This window comes from Taudactylus pleione, unplaced genomic scaffold (assembly GCF_031769625.1).
Source record: "Taudactylus pleione unplaced genomic scaffold, aTauple2 ptg000138l, whole genome shotgun sequence".
Lineage (NCBI taxonomy): Eukaryota > Metazoa > Chordata > Amphibia > Anura > Myobatrachidae > Taudactylus > Taudactylus pleione.
The window spans coordinates 17,033,548-17,058,739 of NW_028284540.1; positions in this window are offsets into that span (position 1 = coordinate 17,033,548).

Genomic DNA, 25,192 nt, shown 5'->3' on the forward strand with positions numbered 1-25,192 from the left:
GGACAAGAGGACTGGTCCAGGTGATGTAGGTGAGTATGTTTGAGTGTGTATGTATGTATTAAAACTATTCTGTCTTGGTGTGTGTATATTGTGTTTATTTAAACATTTCTTTACAGGTACCAGCATGCTGGTTCTCCAAGTCCGGGGCTGGTTCTGTTTTAAGGGGGGATCCCATATAATTTTTTTTAAAAACATTAACTCTTTACAAGCTTTTTACAGTAAGATACATGCATGCATCTCACTGATATATGCATGTATGTGTGTGAAATCGATCTGATCATGCTGAAAATGAAGTTCTTCTATTCATTTCTGGATTTGCAGTTAGAGTTTGAGTTCGTTTTTCATTCGATTTACAAATCCTTTTGCCCTCTATGTGAAAACATTGATGTTTATCAGAAATTCTATTTAATTTCAAATTCCTTTTTCTGTTCGATTTCAAATTCGACTTGGCCTTTAGTAAATCCCTTCACAAAAAATCTAACCAAAATCGAATGCAAAATTGAACAGAAAACAAAATCAAACCATAGTAAATATACCCCCTGGTCAGCAAGACAGATTTAGATTGCAAGCTTTGAAGACTGTCGTGACATTGGTTTCATTATCATGCAATAAAGATTATCTGACTAAAACTTATGTTTTATTGAGTCAAGAGCTAACACAATCACTGAACCAAGTGTGTATTTGAAATAATTTCCATATTCTGTTCATTATTGTAGGCTCTTATCCTAAGCTTATATTACAAAGGGGCCTATTCATGATGTTAATTATCGGGGTCTGAATGGACCCCGATAATTAACATTCTAATTCGCCGAGGCCACCGGAGCAATTCAGCATTGCTCTGGCGCGGTGGCAGCTGATGTGAAATCAGCTGCCCCCGCGAGCGGCTTCACTGCTCCTTTTCGGAGCAGTAAATCTTTTCACTGTCAGAGCAGTGACGGCGGTGCTCATGCGTGACCTACAGGTCACGCATGCGCACAAGAGCCCCGACGTCCGGTGGAAGGAGCTGGACAGGGGCGGAGGGATCTGAAAGGATCCCTTCTCGCAACCCGGACCTACTTCCCACAGGGAAGAGCGGGTTGCGAACCCCACGCGGGGATATTCGCCATCTGAAGATGGCGAATGCCCCCGCAGTCAAGCTCTGTAAATATAATATTTTTGGAGCTTGATGAATTCTGTCCCCATACTAGTGTATGGGGACAGCGGGCCATTCCGCAAACAGAAGGTAGGTAGGAGATATCTGTGAATGGCCCGAATACTTAATTGTCACAATTGCAGGTGAAAATGTGCTTTTTCACCTGCTTTTGTGACAATTAAGTGATGATAAATAGGCCCCATAATCTTAAGCTGGGTACACACTAGAGCAATATATCTGCAGATTGAGTGATCTGCAGATGATGGTCATTCATTCACACTGAACGACCATCATCTGCTTCTGCCCACATGTCCCGGCAGCTGGGGGGTATTTAAGGGGCATGTCCCTCCCCCCTCCCCATGGCTGCTGCTGTGTGTGTAGAGGCGGTCTTCAGACCGCCCGTACACACTTGCCGGCACTCTGCAGACATATCCGTCCATCGGCTGTGCAGCACAGCCAATGCGATATGTCTATGAACAACGTAGATCACAGACATATCGTCTGTACACACTGACCAACGGGCAGCAGATATATTGGCTGATCAATTGATCGGCCAATATATCGGCCAGTGTATGTACCCAGAATTACTTTTGCTGGGTACACACTATGCATTATGTAATTCAATCAGGCATCAAACAACAACAACATACCGCATAGTGCATCGGTACATGCGTACAGAGGAAACGTGTGAATTACATCGTTCATAGACATATCTCAACTGCTAGTGTATACAGGAATCATACAGCGGCAGCAGCAGTTCAGCAGTAGCTCCTCCCACCATCACACTTCCTTCCCCTAAGTCAAAACACCAATCACACTGTGACACAGAGGCTGGTGTATGTTCCTCCTCAAGGGCCCGCATCCAAGTTGGCATTCAATTCTCACCCCTCCAGCTTCCTATTCCTCTCCAATCGGCTTGTTGTCCAACTCCCCATCACTCCCCCTCCTTGCAGCACCTCCGACCCCCCCAAGTCCTCCTCTTTAGGTGGTCCACCTGAAAAGTGTAGAAAGTCTCTCTCAGTCCAGGTAAGTAACTGTCATGTTTTTATCATATATGTGTGGTGTGTATTTATACTATATAGCAGTAAAACGATTCCTTATAGGACACCATCTTTTTCTGGGGCCTGATCTAAATTTATGTATAAAATTATTACGTATGATTCTTACCAAGAATTTGCAGTTAACTGGTTGTGCGATGGGGTCCAGTGTGGCCCCATCGTACGCAAACATTTTTATGTTTGAGGTCGAACATGATATTTTTTACAGTAACCCTACAATTACAGCAAAGATCGTGATGTACTGTAGGTACATAGATGATCTACTTATTATCTGGCGGGGTACGAGTGAAGAATTAAGCACTGTTATTGAGGAACACAATGCATGTGATCATCCTGTAAAATTTACATATAACATCAATAGTAAGACAATTACATTCCTTGATGTACAGATTTGGTTGAATGAGGGTAAAATAGAAACTTCAATCTATTATAAACCAACAGATCGTAATAATCTGCATATATCAAGTTTTCATCCTACATCCCTTAAACTGGGATTACCTTATTCCCAAATGCTGCACATCAAGCGAATCACTTCTGATCCAGCACTAGTAGAACAACAGATTGATGTTCTTATAGACAAATTTCTAGCAAGAGGCTATAGTATGCATTTGTTGCAACAAGCCAAAGAAAAAGCAAGTAAACTTGATAGAAAAACTTTACTCATGAAGAAACAGTCTAAAAATAATAGCAAACCTTTTGTACCTTTGGTTACTGAATATAGTATAGCTAGCCAGATAATTAGACGTACTACAAAAAAATTGTGGCCAATTATTCAATCTGACAGGGAATTACAATTGACAGACACTAGATTAATGCCATGCTACACCCGTAGTCGTAAAATTAGAGATATCCTGGTAAAAATGGATATCCGCTCAATTGGGAACCCTAAATCTAATTTTTTAATCAGTAAAAAGGGATGTATTAAGTGCTCATGCACAATATGCCGATATCTTATCCCTGGTGAGGTTTTTTATCATCCCCATACTGGTAAGGCTTTTAAAATTAGACATCGACTCACATATAATTCTAAATATGTGATTTATCAAATAATATGCCCATGTGGGTTGTCATATATGGGAAAGACTGAACAGGCTTTCAAGGAGAGAATGGCAGCACATCGATCTGCAATACGTGCAGCTATCTTAAGTGGGGATAGTGAACAGCCGGTAGCTAGGCACTTTGGTAAATCATCACACCAGTTAGCTTCACTTCGGTACTGTATGATAGATCACATCCCACAATCTATCAGAGGTGGTAACGGTCCACTGATGTTATTACGTAGAGAGACAGAGTGGATTTATAGACTCGGTACTATGCACCCTAGGGGACTTAATGAGCATTTGGGCATTAATGCTTGTCTCTAAATGATAGGTATACACTATATATTGGTTAGCCAAGTTCTCTTGACACCATGTTAGTTGTTAGTCCTCTACCTATTTCTTTATTCCCTGCTATAGTAGGTTAGTACGTCCATTATCTAGGGTAGATTCACTGTGCAAGTGTTCGTTGGATATGCTATATAATTGGATATTACCTGGATAGTGGTTGTTCCTGTAAATTATGCCTAACAAGGCTTAATATTTATATTTATTACATATTTTGCCTGAGGAGTTTATTATTATTATTGTTGCAATATGATATAAGATCACATAGCACATTTGAGACAATAAGTTTACCAATATCATTAGGAGTCGGTTGCTATGTCTAATGTTTATTCAAATGGCCTAGTAACCAATGGTTATAATATATGAAGGAGACCATATACTTTATAGTATTGGTCACGTATATGTTTCCCATTATATGTGGGATATTATGCTACTCAGTGCCATATATGTTCTGCTATAGTATACAATCACTAGTTGCTTCAGTAGTTATGAATGGTAATGTGATGAGCTTTCTTCTTTAATGTATGATAGTGCTGGGCGGTATATTAAGCACTCGATATTTATATAGCAGATGTATGCAGCTAATTAACTGCTTATAATATTTTTTATACTTGTTTTTACTGCCGTAGAACTTTGTTTGTTATGTTGCTATGGTGAGGGGTTGCAGTTATGACGTCTACACCCACACACGGGTCGGGGTTTGATGACGTTATTCCACATGCGCCGCTGATTGGGTGCGAGGTCCCGCAATCAGCAATAGCGTCCACTTGGTGCTCGTCTATATTAAGCTAAAACACGTTTTGTGTATCGTTATCCTGATGAAAGTGCCACACTAATAAATAGGCACTGAAACGTTGCTGTAAGATGCCGCTGTCTGAGTGAGATATGTTGTCCAGGAGTGCCACACCATCGGGAAGTATATATATATATGTATACATACATATGTATGTACTGTATTATAAGGGTGCAGTCGTGCCCTTATATTAAGGCTGCATCTAAAAAAAACGGATTTCTCCATAGAGAATTCATGAGGGGGCATAAATTTAAAAAATGAGGACATGGGAGTAATCTAAATCTCCAACTGTCACATTTTTCTGACATTCTCAATTAGGACCACTTTTCTGCTGTAGTCTATGGGTTTTTTGGGAAGGCAAAACTCAGGGTAGGGGTGGAATTTAGACTTGGGGTTTGTTTTATTAGGTAGCTATTGTGCCAGGGTACGTGCTTTTGGGGTTCAGGTAAATTAGAAAGTTACAGTTTTTAAACTTACCTCAAGAATGTGCCATTGTAGAGATTGGACTTTTCAACTTGTTGCGCAGCCGCAGTAGGAGCCTCCAGCAGGTGTAATGACTGTGGCTTCACTTGGGTGCACAAAGAAGACCGTCGATTGCGGGCTTTAGCGGTGGTGGGCTCAGGGGAAAGAAGCTGGCGTTAGCTGCAGCTGGAGATGGCGGAAAGGCGCGGGGGTAGCGGGCGGCCGTGCGCTAGGACCTCGGGGAGGTAGCAGCACACAGAATGCAGGGACGGATCTGGAAGATCCATGACACCTGCTTCTGTGTTTAATTAAAAGAAAATGGCATGGCCCAACCCCCCCTAGAAAACAACCAGCGACGGGAAGAGGAAAGAGGGAAGAGAGGATTAAAGAGGTACAAAACTAAGAAGACAGAATCCCCGTAAAACTTGGTATCTTTAATCTATCTTTGTATAACCTTAATAAAAATTAGCAAAGAGTATTATCACGGGGTTTGACTTTTGCACCAAACACTACCCCAAATGGGTTTGATTTATTTATAGATAAAAATAAGTTGTGAGGAACCTTACCCTCAAAAAGCATTTTTCCACAAACAATAAAGGTGACGTCCAGGTCAAATGTGAGAATACGTCTGGTCACTTGAAAAATAAATCTAATTTCTATCCTGTAGAATCCAGGGGGAGTTTTATAGAGACCTTCAATTTGGTTAAAAAGGATTTTGATAGCATGTGTTTAAAAGGTTTTAAGTTTAGAGACAATTTATCTCCAGGAGAAAGAGAAGTGATTAAATCATTAGAACAGAATCAAAATATAGTTATAAAAATGGCCGATAAGGGCAGGGACTGGTTGTATTGAATAGATCAGATTACTTGGAGGAGTGCCTCAGACTATTAGGAGAACAAGCTACTTATAGGAAACTCGATTCAGATTCTACAGAATAAATGGTGGAAGAAATACGTACACTTTTAAATAAAGGATTAGATACCAATAGTATCAATAAGGATGAGTTTGAATATATGTTGAATATTTATCCAAGGATCCTGATTTTTTATAGTCTCCCGAAAGTGCACAAGCGCCTAGAAAAAACACACGGGTGCGCCATTGTGTTCGGGATTGGTTAGGCGACATGCAAAATGTCTGAATATGTTGACTTGTGTATTAAAAAATATGTATTGACATTAAATTCTTATATAAAGGACTCGACACAGATATTGAGGGAATTGGAAGATGTGAGATGGGATACCCGTTTTAAGTGGGTAACCATCGATGTCGAGGCATTGTATACTAAAATACCATATAATGGTGGGCTTGAGGCAGTTCGGGAATTCTTAGAAGCAGATACAGGTGTAGTTGAAGAAAAAAGAACATTTATCGTGGAATGTATTGAATATATCCTTAAGAATAATTATTTTAAATTCCAGTAAGTGTTCTATAACCAAGAATGCGGTGTTGCGATGGGGACATCTTATGCTCCAAGGCTGGCAAATTTGTAGGAAAGTGGGAGAGAGATGTAATTGAAAATAATAATCCCTTTATTTCTAATATAAAAAGGTTTAAAAGGTTCATAGACGATATATTAATTCTATGGGATGGAGACGAAGAAATGTTTAATGAATTTATGGGATATTTGAACTCTAATGAATACAATCTGTATTTTACCTCTACATATAGGGAAAATAAAATAGAGTTGTTAGATTTGATCCTAGATAGTACTAACTGTAAAACAGTTGATCCAATTAAAACCCATACATATATTAAAGAGGTTGACCAGAACAGCTATGTACATTTTCGGAGTTGTCATCATAAAAAATGGGTATCTAACATCCCTTATTCGCAATTTGTTAGATTATGACGTTTTTGTTCAGAAACCTCAAAATTTGAGGAGCAGTCGGAAATATATGGTACACGGTTTGTGAATAAGAAATACCCAGATAATCTTATTAAGAAGTGTCAACATAGAGCATTAGGATGTGATAGGTCAGAACTGTTATTATATAAGTAGAAGGTTGAAGTACAGAAAGAAAATATAATTCCGTTTATTACGAAGGTATCCTCAATAAACATTGAGGTATCTTGAGTTTGGACCCACTGTTAAAAGACCTCATTCCACCTAAACCTACTGTGATGTATAGAAAATCATGTAATTTGAAGAATAAACTAGCCCCGAGTAATCTTAGAAGTATAATGGAGGAGAACTGGCTGAATAAAACAGAAGGTTTTTTCCCATGTAATAAGTGCAAAGTTTGTCAACATGTTAATAAGGATAATAAGAAGTTTTGGAACTCGACTAATAATAAATCGTGGAAGATTAAAGGGAAAATGAGTTGCTTGAGTACCCATGTTATTTACCCATGTTATTTATTTACCCACGCTCTAAGGCAGATTTTCTCCATTTCAAATTTATGCTCTCATCCTATAGTGCTGCGCTCTCCCTCTCTAAACAGTCATACTTTAAGAAACTCATCTCCTCTCAGTCCTCTAATCCCCAGCATCTCTTCACTACTTTCAACTCCCTCCTTCGCCCACCCCCTCTTCATCTCCCCTCCTTGCTCATTGCCCTTGACTTTGCTACCTACTTTACATCTAAAATTGATTCCATACGTCAGGACATCATATCCAACCAGTCCCCCAGCTCTCCACCTCCTCCTTTCCCTAGTCACCCCTCCCCATCAACTTTACCAACTCTAACATCCTTCTCCCCTGTATCTGGAGAGGAAGTCATGGCCCTCATCCGGTCCTCCCCCCCTTCCGCCTCCCCCCTGGATCCCATCCCCTCCCGCCTCCTCCGCTTCCTCTCTCTCTCAGCCTGCTCCCATCTTGCCCACCTCATTAACCTCTCCCTCTCATCAGGCACTGTTCCTTCTGCATTCAAACATGCCCTTGTATCCCCCATTCTTAAAAAACCTACCCTTGATCCTAACCTTCTTTCTAACTACCGTCCCATCTCTCTCCTCCCCTTTGCCTCCAAACTCCTTGAGCGGATTGTCTACAACCGCCTTACCACTTTTCTTTCCTCCCACTCCCTCCTTGACCCTTTTCAGTCTGGCTTCTGTTCTCTCCACTCCACTGAAACTGCCCTCCCTGCAATGACCTCCTTGCTGCCAAATCCCAAGGCCACTACTCTCTTCTCATTCTCCTTGATCTCTCTGCTGCTTTTGACACTGTGGACCACCCTCTCCTGCTGAATATCCTTCACTCCCTTGGTCTACGTGAAACTGCCCTCTCCTGGCTGTCATCCTACCTCTCTGACCGATCTTTTTCAGTTTCCTCTCACGACTCCTCTTCCCCCCCACAGCCTCTTACAGTAGGTGTTCCCCAAGGTTCTGTTCTTGGTCCTCTCCTATTCTCCCTCTATACTTCCTCTCTAGGTGAACTCATCAGCTCTTTTGACCTCCATTATCATCTCTATGCTGATGATACTCAAATCTACCTTTCCTCCCCTGATCTCTCCCCCTCTCTTCTGACTCGTATCTCCAACTGTCTCTCTGCTGTCTTCCTGGATGTCCCAGTGATTTCTTAAACTTGATATGTCTAAGACAGAGCTAATCATCTTCCCACCCTCCCACATCACCTCACTTCCCACTATTTCTTTATCAATTGATGGAATAACTATCTCATCTAGTCCCAAGGTGCGCTGTCTTGGAGTTATCCTGGACTCATCCCTCTCCTTCAAACCACATATCCAGAACCTTTCACAGTCCTGTCGTTTCCATCTCAAAAATATTTCTAAGATCAGACCCTATCTCACCCAGGATGCTACTAAAACCCTCATACACTCACTGGTCATCTCCAGATTGGACTATTGTAACCTCCTCCTATCTGGCCTCCCCAAATCCCATCTCTCTACTCTCCAGTCTATCCTTAATGCTGCTGCTCGGCTCATCTTCCTCTCCAAACATTCTGCATCTGCCTCCCCTCTCCTACAAGCCCTACACTGGCTCCCCTTCCCTTTCAGAGTAAAATTTAAGGTTCTCATGCTCGCTCACAAAGCCCTCACCCAATCTTCTCCCATATACATCTCTGATCTCATCTCCCTTCACGCTCCTCTCCACCCTCTTCGCTCAACTAATGCACGCCGCCTTTCATGCCAGCTGATTACTTCCTCCCACTCCCGCCTCCAAGATTTTGCCCGCACTGCTCCCCACCTCTGGAACTCTCTCCCACTCCGCATCAGACTCTCCACCTGTTTGCAATCCTTCAAACGGGCTCTCAAGACCCACTACTTCATCAAAGCCTTCCAGCTATCATTCTAACTCCTTGCTATATGCTCCTTCATCCCCATCTGTGTCAACCCATTTTGTCTTCCCCCACCTTTTTAGAATGTAAGCTCTCACGAGCAGGGCCATCTACCCTCTTGTGCTTCTCCTTACTATAGTGTCATTTACTTCTTACTCACCACTAGGGCACCTAACACTTGGTTGCTTATGCTCTGTTGCTTATCTGGGTGATATGGTCACTAATGTAGCAATATATATTATCCATGTCTTGTATTGTATTGTTCTGTAAGTCACTTGTATACAATTTGATTTTGTACTTTGTAAGGCGCTGCGGAACACTTGTGGCGCCATATAAATAAATGATAATAATAATAATTTATCTGCTTGAATGTGGTTGCGGTAAGCGCTATGTTGGCAAGACTAAACGGCAGGTGAAATAAAGGGTGTTGGAACGCACAAGAAATATTTTGAATAACGTTAGGAATCATAGTGTCCCAAGACACTTTTCACAGTGCTGTAACTCAAGCCTGGATAAATTCACATTTAAAGTCATCGAACAGATAGTTCCTTATGCGAGGAAAGGAGATATTCTTAAGCTATTGTCAAAACGGGAAACATTCTGAATATATACCTTGAATACCTTTACACCAATGGGATTGAATGAAAGTTGTGACATCGCTCCATTTTTGCATGGTTAATATTTCCGGAGGTCTGCCTTTGCATGGCAGCTGCTGTTGGATATTATTCCGGCTGTTGTGCTTATATGTCATACCTTTTGTTTTATTACGTGCAAATGTTGATGTTAAAGCTGGAATTCAGAATACTATTGTAAATGACATTCACCTGTAATGATGGATGTGGATTAATTTATAGATATTTGATAAATTATGTGTGTTAATGGAATTGCAACTACACCCTAAACCAAAAAGATAATTGCTGTGAGTCCTTATGATTACGAAAGAAGTTTTTTCTATGTATACTTTTATATATTTTTATTTATATATATTTTTTCTGGTAGTTCTATATTGATCGTTAGATTGAGAGAGCATTAAAATGATGCACAAATACTTTTAAAGTACAATTAATTCCTTGTGATACTTACCTGCCTTTTAATATATGCATATTTTTTATATTTTTATATAGGTGTCTCAATTATTTGTTATGGCTTGGAGCAGGTGTAAAGATGAATTCTTAAACTCCTTATGTGATCAATTAAGATCATTTACGATGTAAAATAATTTTTGAATAGCTATATTGTTGTTAATATTCCTGAGATTCATCACTTTGATGTTTTATATGAATATACAGTATGTATTTTTGAACAATGTGTTAATTTATTTGATTGTTTTTATGATATAAATTATATGTTTGCTAGCTTAATTGATTAATGAGCAGCTAATGAGTATGGGAATAAAAACAAACCTGACAGAGAGAGAACCACACCCCCTGACGAAGTCTCCTATGACAAAACGCATTGGACGTGGCTTAAAGACATGGCCGTAGTGACATCATCCGCTGCCTCTGGAGCCGGCGTGGGTCCTTGGAGTTAATCTCTAGCGGCTACCCTGACTGTGTATCAGGAACCGCATGATCCCTGTGAAGCTAAACTTGCTGTTTTAAACTTCTTGATGTACATGAGCTGATTTATAAGTAAAGTTTGTCTTTTTAATACTTCTCACGAGTGCGGTCTCCGTGTTCATTGCATTTCCAGGTTTATGGCTCTTTTGGCTAAGAGCCGGGATGTAGGTGCACCACATCTATACGACATAGCTCTGGACATTTGACTGTGGACTTTCTGCACATTACTGACAGTATTGTATATATATATATATATATATATATACACACACACACATTTGTAAACCAGATTCCCGGAACTCACTTTGTACAAGTTCATTAATTGTGCTGGAGCCTTCCTAGGGAATAGCAACACCAACATAGCAGCGTCAACATAAATGAGAGTATTTCTGAAGTCGCTGAGTGCCGCCATTCCTTCTCGCTCTGTGTGTATATACAGTATATATATATATATATACTTTTTTTTTTTTCAGCAGAGGGGATGCCAGCTGGTGAAATCCCAGTGTTGAAATCCCCATCTTGGACTAAACATAGGCGTCCGATGCCAGTTTAGATAACAACTCTGGAATCCCAACAGCCGCCATCCCGATTGTAGGTATAGCGGGGGCGCCATAGTTGTTAGCCATGAGCGGAGAGTATTAGGCACCATGGGGAGGTTAGGGTTAGGCTTTGGGGGGAGAGGTTAGGGTTAGGCTTTGGGGGGAGAGGTTAGGGTTAGGCACCACGGGGGGGGTTAGGGTTAGGCACTAAGAGGGGACGGTTAGGTTTAAGCTACAGAGAGGGAGTGGTAGGGAGAAGGGGGAGGGTTAGGATACCGACAGTTGTCGATATCCTAACCCTGTCAGGATGCCGGTTTTGGGATTCTGCCTGCCGGGGGGGGGGTTGAAGGCCCCAGAGACATCAGTGTACCGGGCCCCAAGGTTTGTGTTGTTGGTCCTGCATTTTGTGCATCTTGCGACACCGGCAGGGCCACCATCAGTGGGGGACTGCCGGTACTGGTGTCCCGGGCCCGGACACACAGACAGAGAGCAGGGGCCCGTCCGCTCCTACCATCCGGTGCCTGCTCCTACCGCCCTGCGCTGTTCAATAAAGTGAGAGGGGGTGACCCTCCCACTCCTAGCGGCGCCCGCTATCACCCCCTTGAATTAACAGTAAAAAGGGGTCCTGATCCACCGCACCACATAATAAAGTGAGTGACAAGGGGGCCAGGCCTCCTACCGCCGCTCCGTCTCCAAACTCCGCGGGTGTGTAATAAAGTTTTTTTTTTTTTGTGAGCTGGCACACCTGACGTCATGATGTCAAGGCGTTGAAAGAGATGGGAACTGTGGCACATTGAGGATGAAGGAGCCAGGCCCAGAACAGAGGTAAGGGACTACCATGTGGATACGGGGGCTGGATGGAGAGTGGAGACTAGAGGCTAAGCAGGGCAGGAGAGACAGAAGTTGACTGGCTGGGGTTAGAGAAACAACGCAGGGCTAGAAAGATTTGAAAAAAAAATGTTTTGTGTAGGAATAAGGCGGGGTGGGGCCCGCCTATTTTTTGTCAGTCCCGAGCTCCTTCATTTCTGATGGCAGCCCTGGACACCGGAGACGAAGCAAGCATCCATGACATTGAAGTACGCATCGTCCCCACCTACAAAGAAATTCAAAATAATGATGGTCATGGCAATTGTGTTTTTTTATTTCCTTACCAAGGGAGATACTGTGAATACTGTCCTCCTGTCTGTGACACACTGAGATGGTTGTGGAGGGGAATTTGTCGAAAACTACCTGGGTCGCTGCGAACAGGCATCGTATTGCTGCACGATAATGCCAGGCCACACAGGAGAGTTGATACGGCGCTACCGTTGAGATATACCGGACCATCCTTCCTACAACCCTGTCTTGACACCGACTAATTTCCATCTCTTTTGACCATTGAAGAAGCTGTTTTGTGGAAGGCAATTCTCAAACCGCCGGTGAAGTTCAACAGCCATCATGTCCTGGCTTCAGGTTCTTGTCACTGATTTCTCTATGCTGGGATAGATGCCTTGGTGTACTGTTGGAATAAATGCTTAGACACGTATGGGGAATATGTGGAAAAATAATCTACCAAGGCCATGCTATTGCTTATACGGAATCGGTATGTAATGCCGCCAGATCAAGTACCGACAGCGGCTGACTGACGGGTCAAAATCCCTAACCTCCTCCCCTAGTGCCTAACCCTAACCTCCCCCGTTAGTGCCTAAACCTAACCCCCCTCCCCGCACCCTTATCCTAACCCTCCAGGGGGTGCCTAACCCTAATCCCCCTCTAGTGGTGCCTAACCCCACCTTCCCTACCCTAAACCTCCCGGGGGGGGTGCCTAACCCTAAAGTCCCCCTGGGGGTCAGTAAAGCTAACCGCCCCCTGCGGCTACACGCTAAAACACCCGGATTATCTTTGTTCGGTATTCCGGGTGTCGGGATTTAGTAGTGGGGCTAATGATAGGCGTTGGAATTTTGATGCCTATCTTTAGTCCCATGTCGGGATGTGGGTGTCGGGATATCGGCAGGCGGGATAGCGCCCACTGGTATCCTGACCGCATCCCGTGTATACATATGTGTATGAGTTGAATAAATGTATGCAATGAGATGTAACTTATTTATTGAACCACCCTCATATAATATGTATAGCACTGTATGATAGCATTATGTATGTAGTGCCACCACTGAATGATCAGGAGAAACAATATACTAAGTCAACATTCATAATATCGATACCAAAATGGTGACAGTTATAATATCAACATAATAATTGTTGATACCTGGAAAAGGTTGACATGGACGACAAAATGACGACATATGAAATGTTGACAGAGTGAAAATGTTGGCATTAGTTTTAAGAGTTAGGATTCCCTGAAAAATACATTGTTGACATTGTGACCATGTCGACATTTCATCAGTGTCAACATGTTGAACATCTCGATATGACCATGTTGACATTCCTATACTACTATACTGAACCCGGAGGAACTAACTTCAGGAAGAGGTACAACTCCAATAACAGGAACATCTGCAAAATCACCAGCTGGGGCAAGATGTACTAAGCTCTGGAAAGTGATAAAGGAGTGATAAACTACCAAACAATCAGCTCCTGTTATTTTTCAAATTAAGCCTTTAACAACATAGGGCCTGATTCAGAGCCGCTCGCTCTGACAGAGTGCTTGCTCTGAATCAGGGCCAGGCTTTTTTTTTTTTGGAGAGGCCTCTTGGCCGCTCGCATAGCTGTGACCATCCACAGCCATAGCGAGCAGCCATGATGATGGTCGCAATGGTCAAGACCATCGCGCCATCGGGCTTGCGACAAGACCTTTGTGGTAGGGTCTCGTTCATCGCAAGCCCCAGAGAGCTTTCGGCTCTAACAAAGCCGGAAGCTCTCCACTGACATCACTCGTGATGTCTGTGGGACCGCCCCCAAACGGCAAGCGTTCCCTCGGGAATGCCTCCGTTTGGGCCGCTGCCCCCACGGCCCCCCCACCAAAGGGGGTGAGCTGTCACTCAACATCGACAGCTCGCCCCCTTTGGTGTGAGACCCGGAGCTCCGTCGTGCGCATGCGCTGTGGGCAACCATCGACCCGGTTGCGACCGGGTCTGAATCAGTCCCATAGTTCTGAGCTGAGTGGCTGGTAGTTTATCACTCATCAATGTCTCACATTCCAGAGCTTAGTACATGTCCCCCCAGGCAGATATTGGACTTTAAAAATCGATTTTGATAATTTCAGACAAATAGAAACAAATTCAGTTTAGTTTTGCTTTAAAGAATTTAACTAAAGTTTTTTTGTAAGAGGTACTTAAAGTATTGCTACCGAATTATTCTGCTAATCATAAAAACTATTAAGGATACATGGCTAAGAAGGGATGATGGTCTCTTTATCTGAAGAACACAGGTCAGTGTGGAAGCTTCGGGACAGAGCATCAGCCTTTACGTTCTTAGACCCAGGCCGAAAAGAGATGTTGAAATTAAACCATGTGAAATACAAGGCCCATCATGCCTGCCTGGCATTCAATCTTTTGGTGGACTCAATGTATGCCAGATTTTTATGATACGTCAAGACGGACACTACATGGTTAGCCCCCTCTAACCAGTGTCGCCAATCTTCAAATGCCCACTTAATAGCCAAGAGCTCACGATTGTCCACATCATAATTTCTCTCAGCTGCTTGAAATTTCCTAGAGAAGAAGAGACAAGGATGTAGTTTGTTGTCTTTCAAATCCCTCTGAGAAAGAATGGCCCCAACTCCAACTTCCAAGGCGTCAACCTCCACCACAAAAGGGAGGTCTGGATCAGGGTGACAAAGGACGGGTGCGCCCACAAAGGCTGACTTGAGTTGTTTGAAAGCCAATATGGCTTTGGGAGGCCAATTACAGACATCTGCCCCCTTCTTGGTAAGTTCCACACTGTTCATCTTGTTTAGGCCCAAAATTTGCACCAAGATAGCTGGCTGACTATGCTAAGCTGCAGCAGTGGGTGGCACAAACACATGGCAGTTAAATTTCAAACATGGCACATCAGGAAACACTTTTATTATTCAAGAGAGGCCTGAGGGAGTTGGAGTATGTATGTAGTTGAAGGTAGGGCAGGGACAGGAAGGGTTGATTGGTAGTAAATTTAATTTAATTTTTTGATTCAAAAGAAAATTATGAGGGAGAAGGGAGGGGAGGAGGCATTTACAAAAAATGTGACACAGTACATTTACATCAGTCCTTGCCCCAGAAGAATCCTTGAGCATGGCTGCTGCTGCTGGGACTTGATTTTCTCATCCCAGAAGGGGACCAGGAAGAGTGCTTTCCAAGAAAATAAACAATTGACTTAAATAATGCTTAAATAATGCTTTGCAAATCTTCTATAAAGGCATTTCCCAACCTGTACAGGGACATAAAAAAACAGTTAGTTAGTGGCCTCAAAGTGCCACTTAACCAGCACAGATATGTGGACAAGTGTAAGATCTATGATTTAAGGGCAGGGGTAGCCAACCCTGGTCCTTGAGAGCTACCAACAGTGCATGTTTTCCAGGTCTCCTCACAGAATCAAAACTATAATAATTAACTCCAGCTGTGGATCTTTCTAAATGTTTTGGTGAGTAATGAATACACCTGTGCACCAGCTATGTCGTCTGGAGAACGTGAGCTCTCGAGGACCAAGGTTGGCTACTCCTAATTTAAGGTCTTACGTTGTGTCTTTCTTGAGAATCCTGTGCCTGCTTCTACAGGTAGGAGTGGATTTACATCCCAGAAGGGGACCATGAAGAGTGCTTCCAATAAACAATTGACTTAAATAATCCTTTGCAAACCTTCTGTTCTGTAAAGGCATTTTCCAACCTGTACAGGGACATTAAAAAAAACAGATTTAGTTAGTGGCCATCAAACTGCCATTGTTCCCACTGTCCACTTAACTATATGAGATATGTGAACAAGCGGAACAGAGCAGCAAATGCAACATTTAAGATTTAAGGTTTAAGTTTTACGTTGTGTCTTTCTTGGGAATTCTTTCTTGAGTGCCATGCCTGCTTGCTGGGAGTGGATTTTTTTCATCCCAGAAGGGGACCAGGAAGTGTGCTTTCCAGAAATAAATAAACAATTGACTTAAATAATCCTTTGCAAACCCTCTGTTCTGTAATGGAATTTCCCAACCTGTACAGGGACATTAAAAAAACAGAGTTAGTTACTGGCCTTCAAATTGCCATTGTTTCCACTGTCCACTTCTTAGATATGTGAATATGTTAGAATGCAGAAGACCAAAAATTGTGTGGACCACACATAGCTGAATGATCAACCATGTTGACTGGATTAGTGTCATAAGGAAGAGGAGGCTGCACACTGGGTGTCATATTATGAGTTGGCCATATGGGGTATGTTGCTGTTAAGGGATCAGGCTGGTTATCAGTTGACACATTATTTTAGTTGTTGTTATTTTGGGTTGCCATCTCCTGAAGGGTGTTTACCAACAGACAGAGACTACCTATCAGCTCATGCATAGACACTTCCTGAGGAACAGAGCTCTGGGCCTCATTCAGAGCCGGACGCTATTTGCAGACGGTCGTTCCTAAAAAGGGGCCGGCTAATTAAATTGACCGCTCGCTCATTGCGGTTTGTTGACGCCTCCATGTCTGAGCGAGCAAACGAAAAATGTGCTCGCTATTTTGTAAAGACGCCCCTTTGCCGTTCGCATCACACGTCATCTCCGGTATTTATTTGATTAATCGGGTACATCGAAAGGCATCTGAACTGCTCGCAGTGTTTGTGGTAGGTTTTTCCTACCGCAATCACTGCGAGCAGTTCAGGTTAAAAGACAACCAAGTGACGTGGTCGATGACGCTCCTTTACTAATTATGCACTCCCATGAAACGACCTTTTTACCGTTAGGCACGCTTGCGTTCAGATCTCCACTCCCCCATTTTCAAGCACCTTCCCCTGTTACCACCCACAAACGGTGCATTCTGTCATTCAAATTAGCAGCCCCTCGCTTTTTTCCGAGCGCTCGATTTCCGACCGCAATGACTGGTTTACGCATGCGCATTACGACCCATACGCATGTGCAGTTGTGCGAACATCGTTCACAGCGAACGAGCGGCCGCTTACGAGCAGCTCTGAATCAGGCCCCCTGTTCTCTGGAGGCAAGTCAAATAGGTGGGAGCCCCTGTAACAACATCTGAAGCTCTTATCTCTCCACATCATCTATTATAGATTTTAAAAAAATGTCATCGGGGACATCTAGCTCCTCTTTCTGTACCCTGCTCACCCTTTTCTTTTTGGACAGGAAGTCCAGGATGGATAGTTTGGAAGAAGAAGGCCTAGCAACAGATAGGGATGGTCATTATCAAGACCTGGTCCCCCCAATGGGTGTAGTCTGGGAGGTATTAGTTGGCATGCAGACAGCGGAATAACAAAGGCCTCCATGTTGTCTGTGCTTACTATTCCGTATTTCATTTTGCGATTGAGGTAGGAATAAAGTCAGCTACAGAATACAGTGAAAGAATCACTGGATGTCTTAGTGCATTCAGGCCAAATACGATCCATGAATTCCCAGACAGATTCCGGACAGATGAATCCTTTGCTTGTAATAATCTTTGGTAATTCCTGGCAAAGGTGGATGTTATAGCCAGACACTTTGAAGGCTGTAACTTTGAACTGCTTTATAGAAAACATGTGAATGAAACCTTTCCACACTGCAGAACATGATGGATAAATCCCTTGAAGTTCAGCACCTAGAGCATCTTTTTTCATGTTCTCTAAGGTCTCTCCTGACTTTTGTTTATGTTTTTGAATAGAACAGTTTTAGAATTTAGGATGTCTACTCTATATAGGTTTGTAAATAAATATAGGCTTTAGTTTTTATAGAGCATATAACTTTATAAGCTGTTAGGATAACATTTCTGCTATGTTTAAAAAACAACTTTTTGTAACCCAATAACTTAAAAAAAAAGTTTTCATTGCAACATTCATGCAGTCCCTTGACAGACAGCAGCACAGCAGCTATGCCGATGACAGGTGTGGCTAACATGCACACAATGCACACAATAAAAATTGTTTGTTTATTATTTTGGGCAGCAGCCCCTCGACAGACAGGAGCACAGCACCCCTGTGCACCTATGCCGATGATAGTGACAGCCAGGTGTGGCTGACACGCACACAAAAAAAATTTGACAAAAAAAAAAGACAATATATTTTTTTTTTTTTTTTTTTCAGCTCCAGAACTTGGGCCCAGAGCACAGATTAATCACGACTGGAGTCGGGCAGCACTAGGTTGCAAGTTGCATTGCTGGCTGGATACACGCACACACACAGACAGTTAAAGTTAAAGATAAAAAAAAGACAATTTATTTTTATTTTTTTAATGCTCCAGAACTTGGGCCCAGAGCACCGGTTAATCACGACTGGAGTTGGCAGCACTAGGTTGCAACTTGCGTTGCTGGCTGGATCTTGTGCAGTTAAGCCTAACACGCACACACACAGAGAAAAATATTACACTAAAAGACACTTTTTTTTTTACAATATATATATTTTTTGGGGGGGGTGTCCAGAACTTGGGCCCAGATGGACGCAGCACCAGCCCAGATGTATTCTGCACCAGCTCAGATGGACACAGCAGACAGCAGAGCACCAGCCCAGAATGGATCAGCACTGCAACACCCCAGGACACAGCAGACAGCAGTGTACCAGCCAAGGACACAGCACCACTCTCCCAGCCCTACACTACCCACCCTCCCTGTTCAGTCTCCACAGCCGGAGTGAAATTATGTCCGCCACATGGTCCTTGTTGAGGAGAGAAATTCTGGATTTATTCAAAATGAATACTAGATGCCCACAGGGATTTAATGAAAACTTTAACTTGGTTCCTTTCCATAAATAAGTAGCAATTAAAATATGTATTTCCATTTTTATTATATTGGTAACATGGGTTACTCCCCATCCCCCTTCTGAGGAGATTCTCATTTATTTCTTTATTTGATTTCATATAACAAAATATTGTATACAATTTTTCAGGTTTTTTTTTTCATATATATTTTAATTGAGCCTATTGGAGAAAGGTATTTTTACTTACCTCACAAATAATCAGGTTTTTTTCAATGTGACACATCACCCAACACTATATTTATATTCCAGCAATGCGACCCATATATAAACTGACGAATGATGGTGCAAAATGAGTTCCCATTGCTCTCCCATAGATCTGGCGCTAATAGTATCCTCAAAGAGACTTATTATATATTAATAGAAGTTCCCAAACGTGGTCCTCAAGGCTCCCCAACAGTTCAGGTTTTAGAGATGTCTATGGTTGAGCACAGGTGACTTAATTAGTAATGTACCTCAGTCAATTTGATTTAAACACCTGTGCTCAACCATGTACAGTCAGGTCCATAAATATTGGGACATTGACAGAATTTTTATATTTTGTCCTCTATTCACCACCACAATGGCTTTGAAATGAAACAAACAAGATGTGAATTAACTGCAGACTTTCAGATTTAATTTGAGGGTAATTACATCCAAATCAGGTGAACGGTGTAGGAATTACAATGGTTTCTATATGTGCCTCCCACTTTTTAAGGGGCCAAAAGTAATGGGACAAACTAAACAATCCTAAATCTAACTTTCACTTTTTAATACTTTGTTGCAAATCCTTTGCAGGCAATTACAGCCTGAAGTCTGGAACGCATAGACATCACCAGACGCTGGGTTTCATCCCTGGTAATGCTCTGCCAGGCCTCTACTGCAAATGTCTTCAATTCCTGCTTGTTCTTGGGGCATTTTCCCTTCAGTTTTGTCTTCATCACGTGAAATGCATGCTCAATCGGATTCAGGTCAGGGGATTGACTTGGCCATAGCATAACATTCCACTTTGTAGCTTTAAAAAACTCTTTGGTTGCTTTTGCAGTATGCTTCTGGTCATTGTCCATCTGCACTGTGAAGCGCCGTCCAATGAGTTCTGAAGCATTTGACTGAATATGAGCATATAATATTGCCCGAAACACTTCAGAATTCATTCTGCTGCTTTTGTCAGCAGTCACATCATCAATAAATACAAGGGAACCAGTTCCATTGGCAGCCATACATGCCCACGCCATGACACTACCACCACCATGCTTCACTTATGAGGTGGTATGTTTTGGATCATGAGCAGTTCCATTCCTTCTCTTCTCTTCCCATCACTCTGGTACAAGTTGATCTTTGTCTCATCTTTCAATAGGATGTTGTTCCAGAACTGTAATGGAATTTTTAGATGTTGTTTGGCAAACTCTAATCTGGTCTTCCTGTTTTTGTGGCTCACCAATGGTTTGCATCTTGTGGTGAACCCTCTATATTCACTCTTGTGAAGTCTTCTCTTGATTGTTGACTTTGACATATATACATCTACCTCCTGGAGAGTGTTCTTGATTTGGCCAACTGTTGTGAAGGGGTTTTCTTTACCAGGGAAATCATTCTTTTATCATCCACCACAGTTGTTTTCCGTGGTCTTTTGGTGTTGCTGAGCTCTCCGGTGCGTTCTTTCTTTTTAAGAATATTCCAAACAGTTGATTTGGCCACACCTAATGTTTTTGCAATCTCTCTGATGGGTTTGTTTTCATTTTTCAGCCTAATGATGGCTTGCTTCACTGTATAGTGACAGTTCTTTGGATCTCATATTGAGAGTTGACAGCAACTGATTCCAAATGCAAATGTCACACCTAGAATCAACTCCAGACCTTTTACCTGCTTAATTGATAATGAAATAACGAGGGAATAGCTCACACCTGTCCATGAAATAGCTTTTGAGTTGATAGTCCCATTACTTTTGGCCCCTTAAAAAGTGGGAGGCACATATTGAAACTGTTGTAATTCCTACACCGTTCACCCGATTTGGATGTAATTACCCTCAAATTAAATCAGAAAGTCTGCAGTTAAAGCACAGCTTGTTTGTTTCATTTCAAAACCATTGTGGTGGTGAATATAGGGTAAAAAACGGAAAATTCTGTCAATGTCCCAATATTTATGGACCTGACTGTATATCTCTAAAACCTAAGCAGTTGGGAAGCCTTGAGGACTGTGTTTGGGAATCTCTGTATTAATATAAGTAAAACTGAAACAAATATAAATTTTTGATGTTCAATCAATATAGCGATAGTGACCAAAATAGTGCTACAACCTTACACTACTTAATCATGATGAATAACCATACATCTACCACCAAAATAATATTGTGGTGACCAAGTCATTGTAGAAGGAGCTGTTCTTTAACTGAGAAGTTATATGTGATTCTAATGGTTGTTAGAAAAGATATAAGTATTCCTGAGACCATAGAATGGCCATAGAGACTCGCAGGATATTTATGCGTCTTTGGTAGGTGGTACAGCATAGGAAAACTGGGACTTCACTCAGAATATTTTCCCACTTCTGCATAGTGCAGAGGTCACTATTATAGACAAGAATGGCATCTAATTTTTGCCACTGCGTGATTGTGCGTCATGCCATCATCCCTGTCTGTTTCAAGAATTGCAGACTTTCCTCTGAGTCTGTGATGAACCTTCCAGACATTCTGGGACATTTAGCATATATGTAATAAATGAAAACATGCAAACCTCTGCCTACTAAGTTTAAACCAATTGCAAATAATTACAACCATGCAAATCAACAGCAACTAACTACAACCCTGTAAACCAACTGCAACTAACTACAACAATGCGAACCAACTGCAACTAGAGATGAGCGGTCCAGATTACCTTGAATCCGGACTGCTCCGAACTTCTTAATCCAATTCCTTGCTCTGTGTTTTCCACCAGGCTCGGATGTCAGATCGAGGCCAAACGTCATCCTTCAGCCGTTGGATTCTCGCGGCTTTTGGTTTCCATATATGGAGCCGCGGCCGTACTCTGCCCAATTCACTTCAGGCCAGTCATGTTTCTGCATGCTGCACTCTGTTCTGTGGTGTTCAAGTGGGGCTGTGTACATCTCTAAGGGCCTGTGCTGCCACAAATGAGTCCCGGCCGTTTGGCAAATCCGGACAACTATTCAGAGCCAATTCTAAATCCAGCAAAATGGTCTGGTGTGTGTTACACAACCTGTTAAGATTAATGTGGCTATCAGTAAGAAATGTGAGCGGACGTGCTGGAAGCAGTAGCCCTCCAGACAAAAAGTTAAACCAGGGTATAATGGACTTTAGCCAAGGTACATGTGTTGTTAAACATAGTTGTTGGTGCTGGTGGCGGTTAGTCCACACGTGATTTAGCTTTCTTAGATTTATTGGATCAGGTAGAACAACAAGTAGCATATGACACAGGGATATCACAGGTGTAACAGTGGCATGCAGAATATATATGTAATGGTAGCCTGGAGTTTAGTGTGTTGTAGTGCAATGGGCGTGATTGTGGTAAATACACCGGTGGATATAAGCACTGGTGCCCTAAACACTAACGGTAATGATACAGTGTACTTGCTGTTTGGTATTGTGGCTTTGTATGCTATTAGTATCCTGAATACAACCGTATCCATGGAACACCAGGAAGTAAAGACGTGCGTAGACGCAGCTCATGCGCAGTAGCGAGTGTCAGATATCGGGTCTGTCTAACTGACTCCAGCAGGTCCTAGTGACTGCAAAGTTAGCCTACCCTGTCATGGTACTGGGAGGAGGCAGCGCAGGTGCGCACTCCTGCCAACATAAACCAACTGCAACCAACTACTGTACAACTGGGTGAACCGACTGCTACTACTGTAACTGCAGTCCATTCATTTGCAAAAGGGCATGCTACGTGATACTAACTTGTTGATCTGCGTGAGTGAGTTTGGGAGTCACAGTTCACATTATCACCACCTTCCCATTGCTACATTATGCCATGCCCACTGGTGAACAACGACTGTGTAATGATGCATTTTGAACCATAATGCATCAGTGAGCATGCTGTAATCTACCTGATACTAACAACATCTGTGCAAACCACCTGACTGCAATCAAAAAGCACACATACAAAAAAAAAACACAAAAAAAATTAATTAATTTTAATAGTGGTTTGTTTGTGCAATTAAACAACAGAATTATATATTTTTGTGGTTTATGAAATGGTCTTAAATGTTGATGAAACACGAGACACAAGGCACATTTTTGCAAGGCTGCTTTTCACTGAATATTGGATTGGGTCACAAAATGGCTGTGCAGATGAAAGGTGCCTTTTAAACGTTAAATTATGTGTGCTGACGCAGTGATGATTGTTGTCACTTAACGAGGTACTTGGCAATGACTGGTAAAGGAGTAAATAAGCAGTCCTTTTCTAGAGCTCCATCACTTGATTGTAAAGTTGGCCATATTTACTGCATGAAAATTTAATGCAACTACAAGACTCCAGTTTTTAAAATAGTTCTTATTAATAGTGCAGTAAATTTATAGCACTGCCGAAAGTTTCAGCCGGCACTCCCTGAGGACACACAAAATCACATTACATTCACATAGAAATAATACCAAGCATTTGCTGCCCGACGTCCTGCTGTTGCCCTGCTGTCCTCTCAGGCGCTGAGAATTCTTCTTCCAGACACAAATTGGTTTTTCTATTAACCCATGGCTATATTCTCACTGCTCCCCAATTAATCAGTTAATAAATAAGATTACTGCACAATGAGGTTAGGTTTGAATAGCCAGAAATCTCCAGCTGAGGTGAAAGAGGGATTTTGACAGCAAAGTATGCTCACCATACAGATCTGCTTATTGTTTAGGCATACATAAATCTATGTTATCTAATGAAAAATAACAAATAATTACTTGAACACCACCACAACATCAAGATCCAAGAGGTACTGCAGCCAAAAGACAAGAGTTATCCTCAATCACTTTATTTTTTTCCCCATCAAACAAATTATTAGAAATTGATAGAAAATGAGACCTCTATAATTTATTAGTAAGACATTCCATTTACCTTTGTAATGTCTCACTTGACAGCATTATTCTTGCAAAATTTCTGATGGCTGCTTTAATAGGAACAAAGGGGCAATTATCCTGGACCCGCCAGGACAGTACGGCCATCATTCTACTTCATAATAGTGCAGTCCGAAAGCAAATATAGCTTTAAACCTACCTCTATATCTAATTCAAAGGTTAACCAAAAACCCACCTCAAACTTTAAGCCAGGTCCAACCAATGAGAGGCATAGACGAAACTAAGGGATGGTCCAGGGGTGCACAGGACCACCCATTAGCCTTCGCCGCCAAATCTAAAATTTTTAAATGTAATTAGTCCGCTCCCGGTCAGGAAGGCGTTAACACCGCTCAGTCTGCTCTACACACAGCGCTCACCTGACCGGGAGGAAATGTTCTGCGGCTCCGCCTCCCCTGTGTTGGCACCAATCAGATTTATCCTTCTTGCTGCAGAGCGCGCGGTGACATCATGACGTTGGTCCGTGCGCTGAGCGCTCTAGTGAGGGTCTACTACTGAGATGCCCTACACCTGGAGGAGGACCTGATCCCTGCTGCCTTACCAACGCTACAGCTTGCAGTGAAGGGGACTTACCAGGGGCAGCAGCCTGCTTCCTCTCACCCTCACACACGGCACAGACAAAGACAGGTGATAAGTGAGTGGTGAGGAGAATTGGGGAGGCGGGGTCAGGTGTGAGACAGTCTGAGACCTGCACTAGTCGGTAATCGGGTGGGAGGAACAGCGAGACCCAGGTGACACAGTACACTGATCCCAACACCCCCAGCACCCATTATACCCCCTCCCCCCACCCATACACACATTATACCCGCTTCCTTCACCCAAACACATTATATAACTCCTTTTCCCCACCCAATCACACATTATATCCTCCTTCACTCCACCCATACAGCCATTATACACCTCCTATACCCCCTCCCCCCCACCCATACACACATTATACCCCCCTTCCTCTGCCCATACACAAATTATACACCTCCTTCCCCGCACCCAAACACACATTATACCTCCCTCCCCCCACCCATACGCACATTATACACCCCCTCCACCCATACACACATTTTACACCCCCTCCCCCCACCCAATCACACCTTACACACTTCCTCCCCCCAACCATACACACATTATACACCTCCTTTCTCCTCAAAGATTGAACAC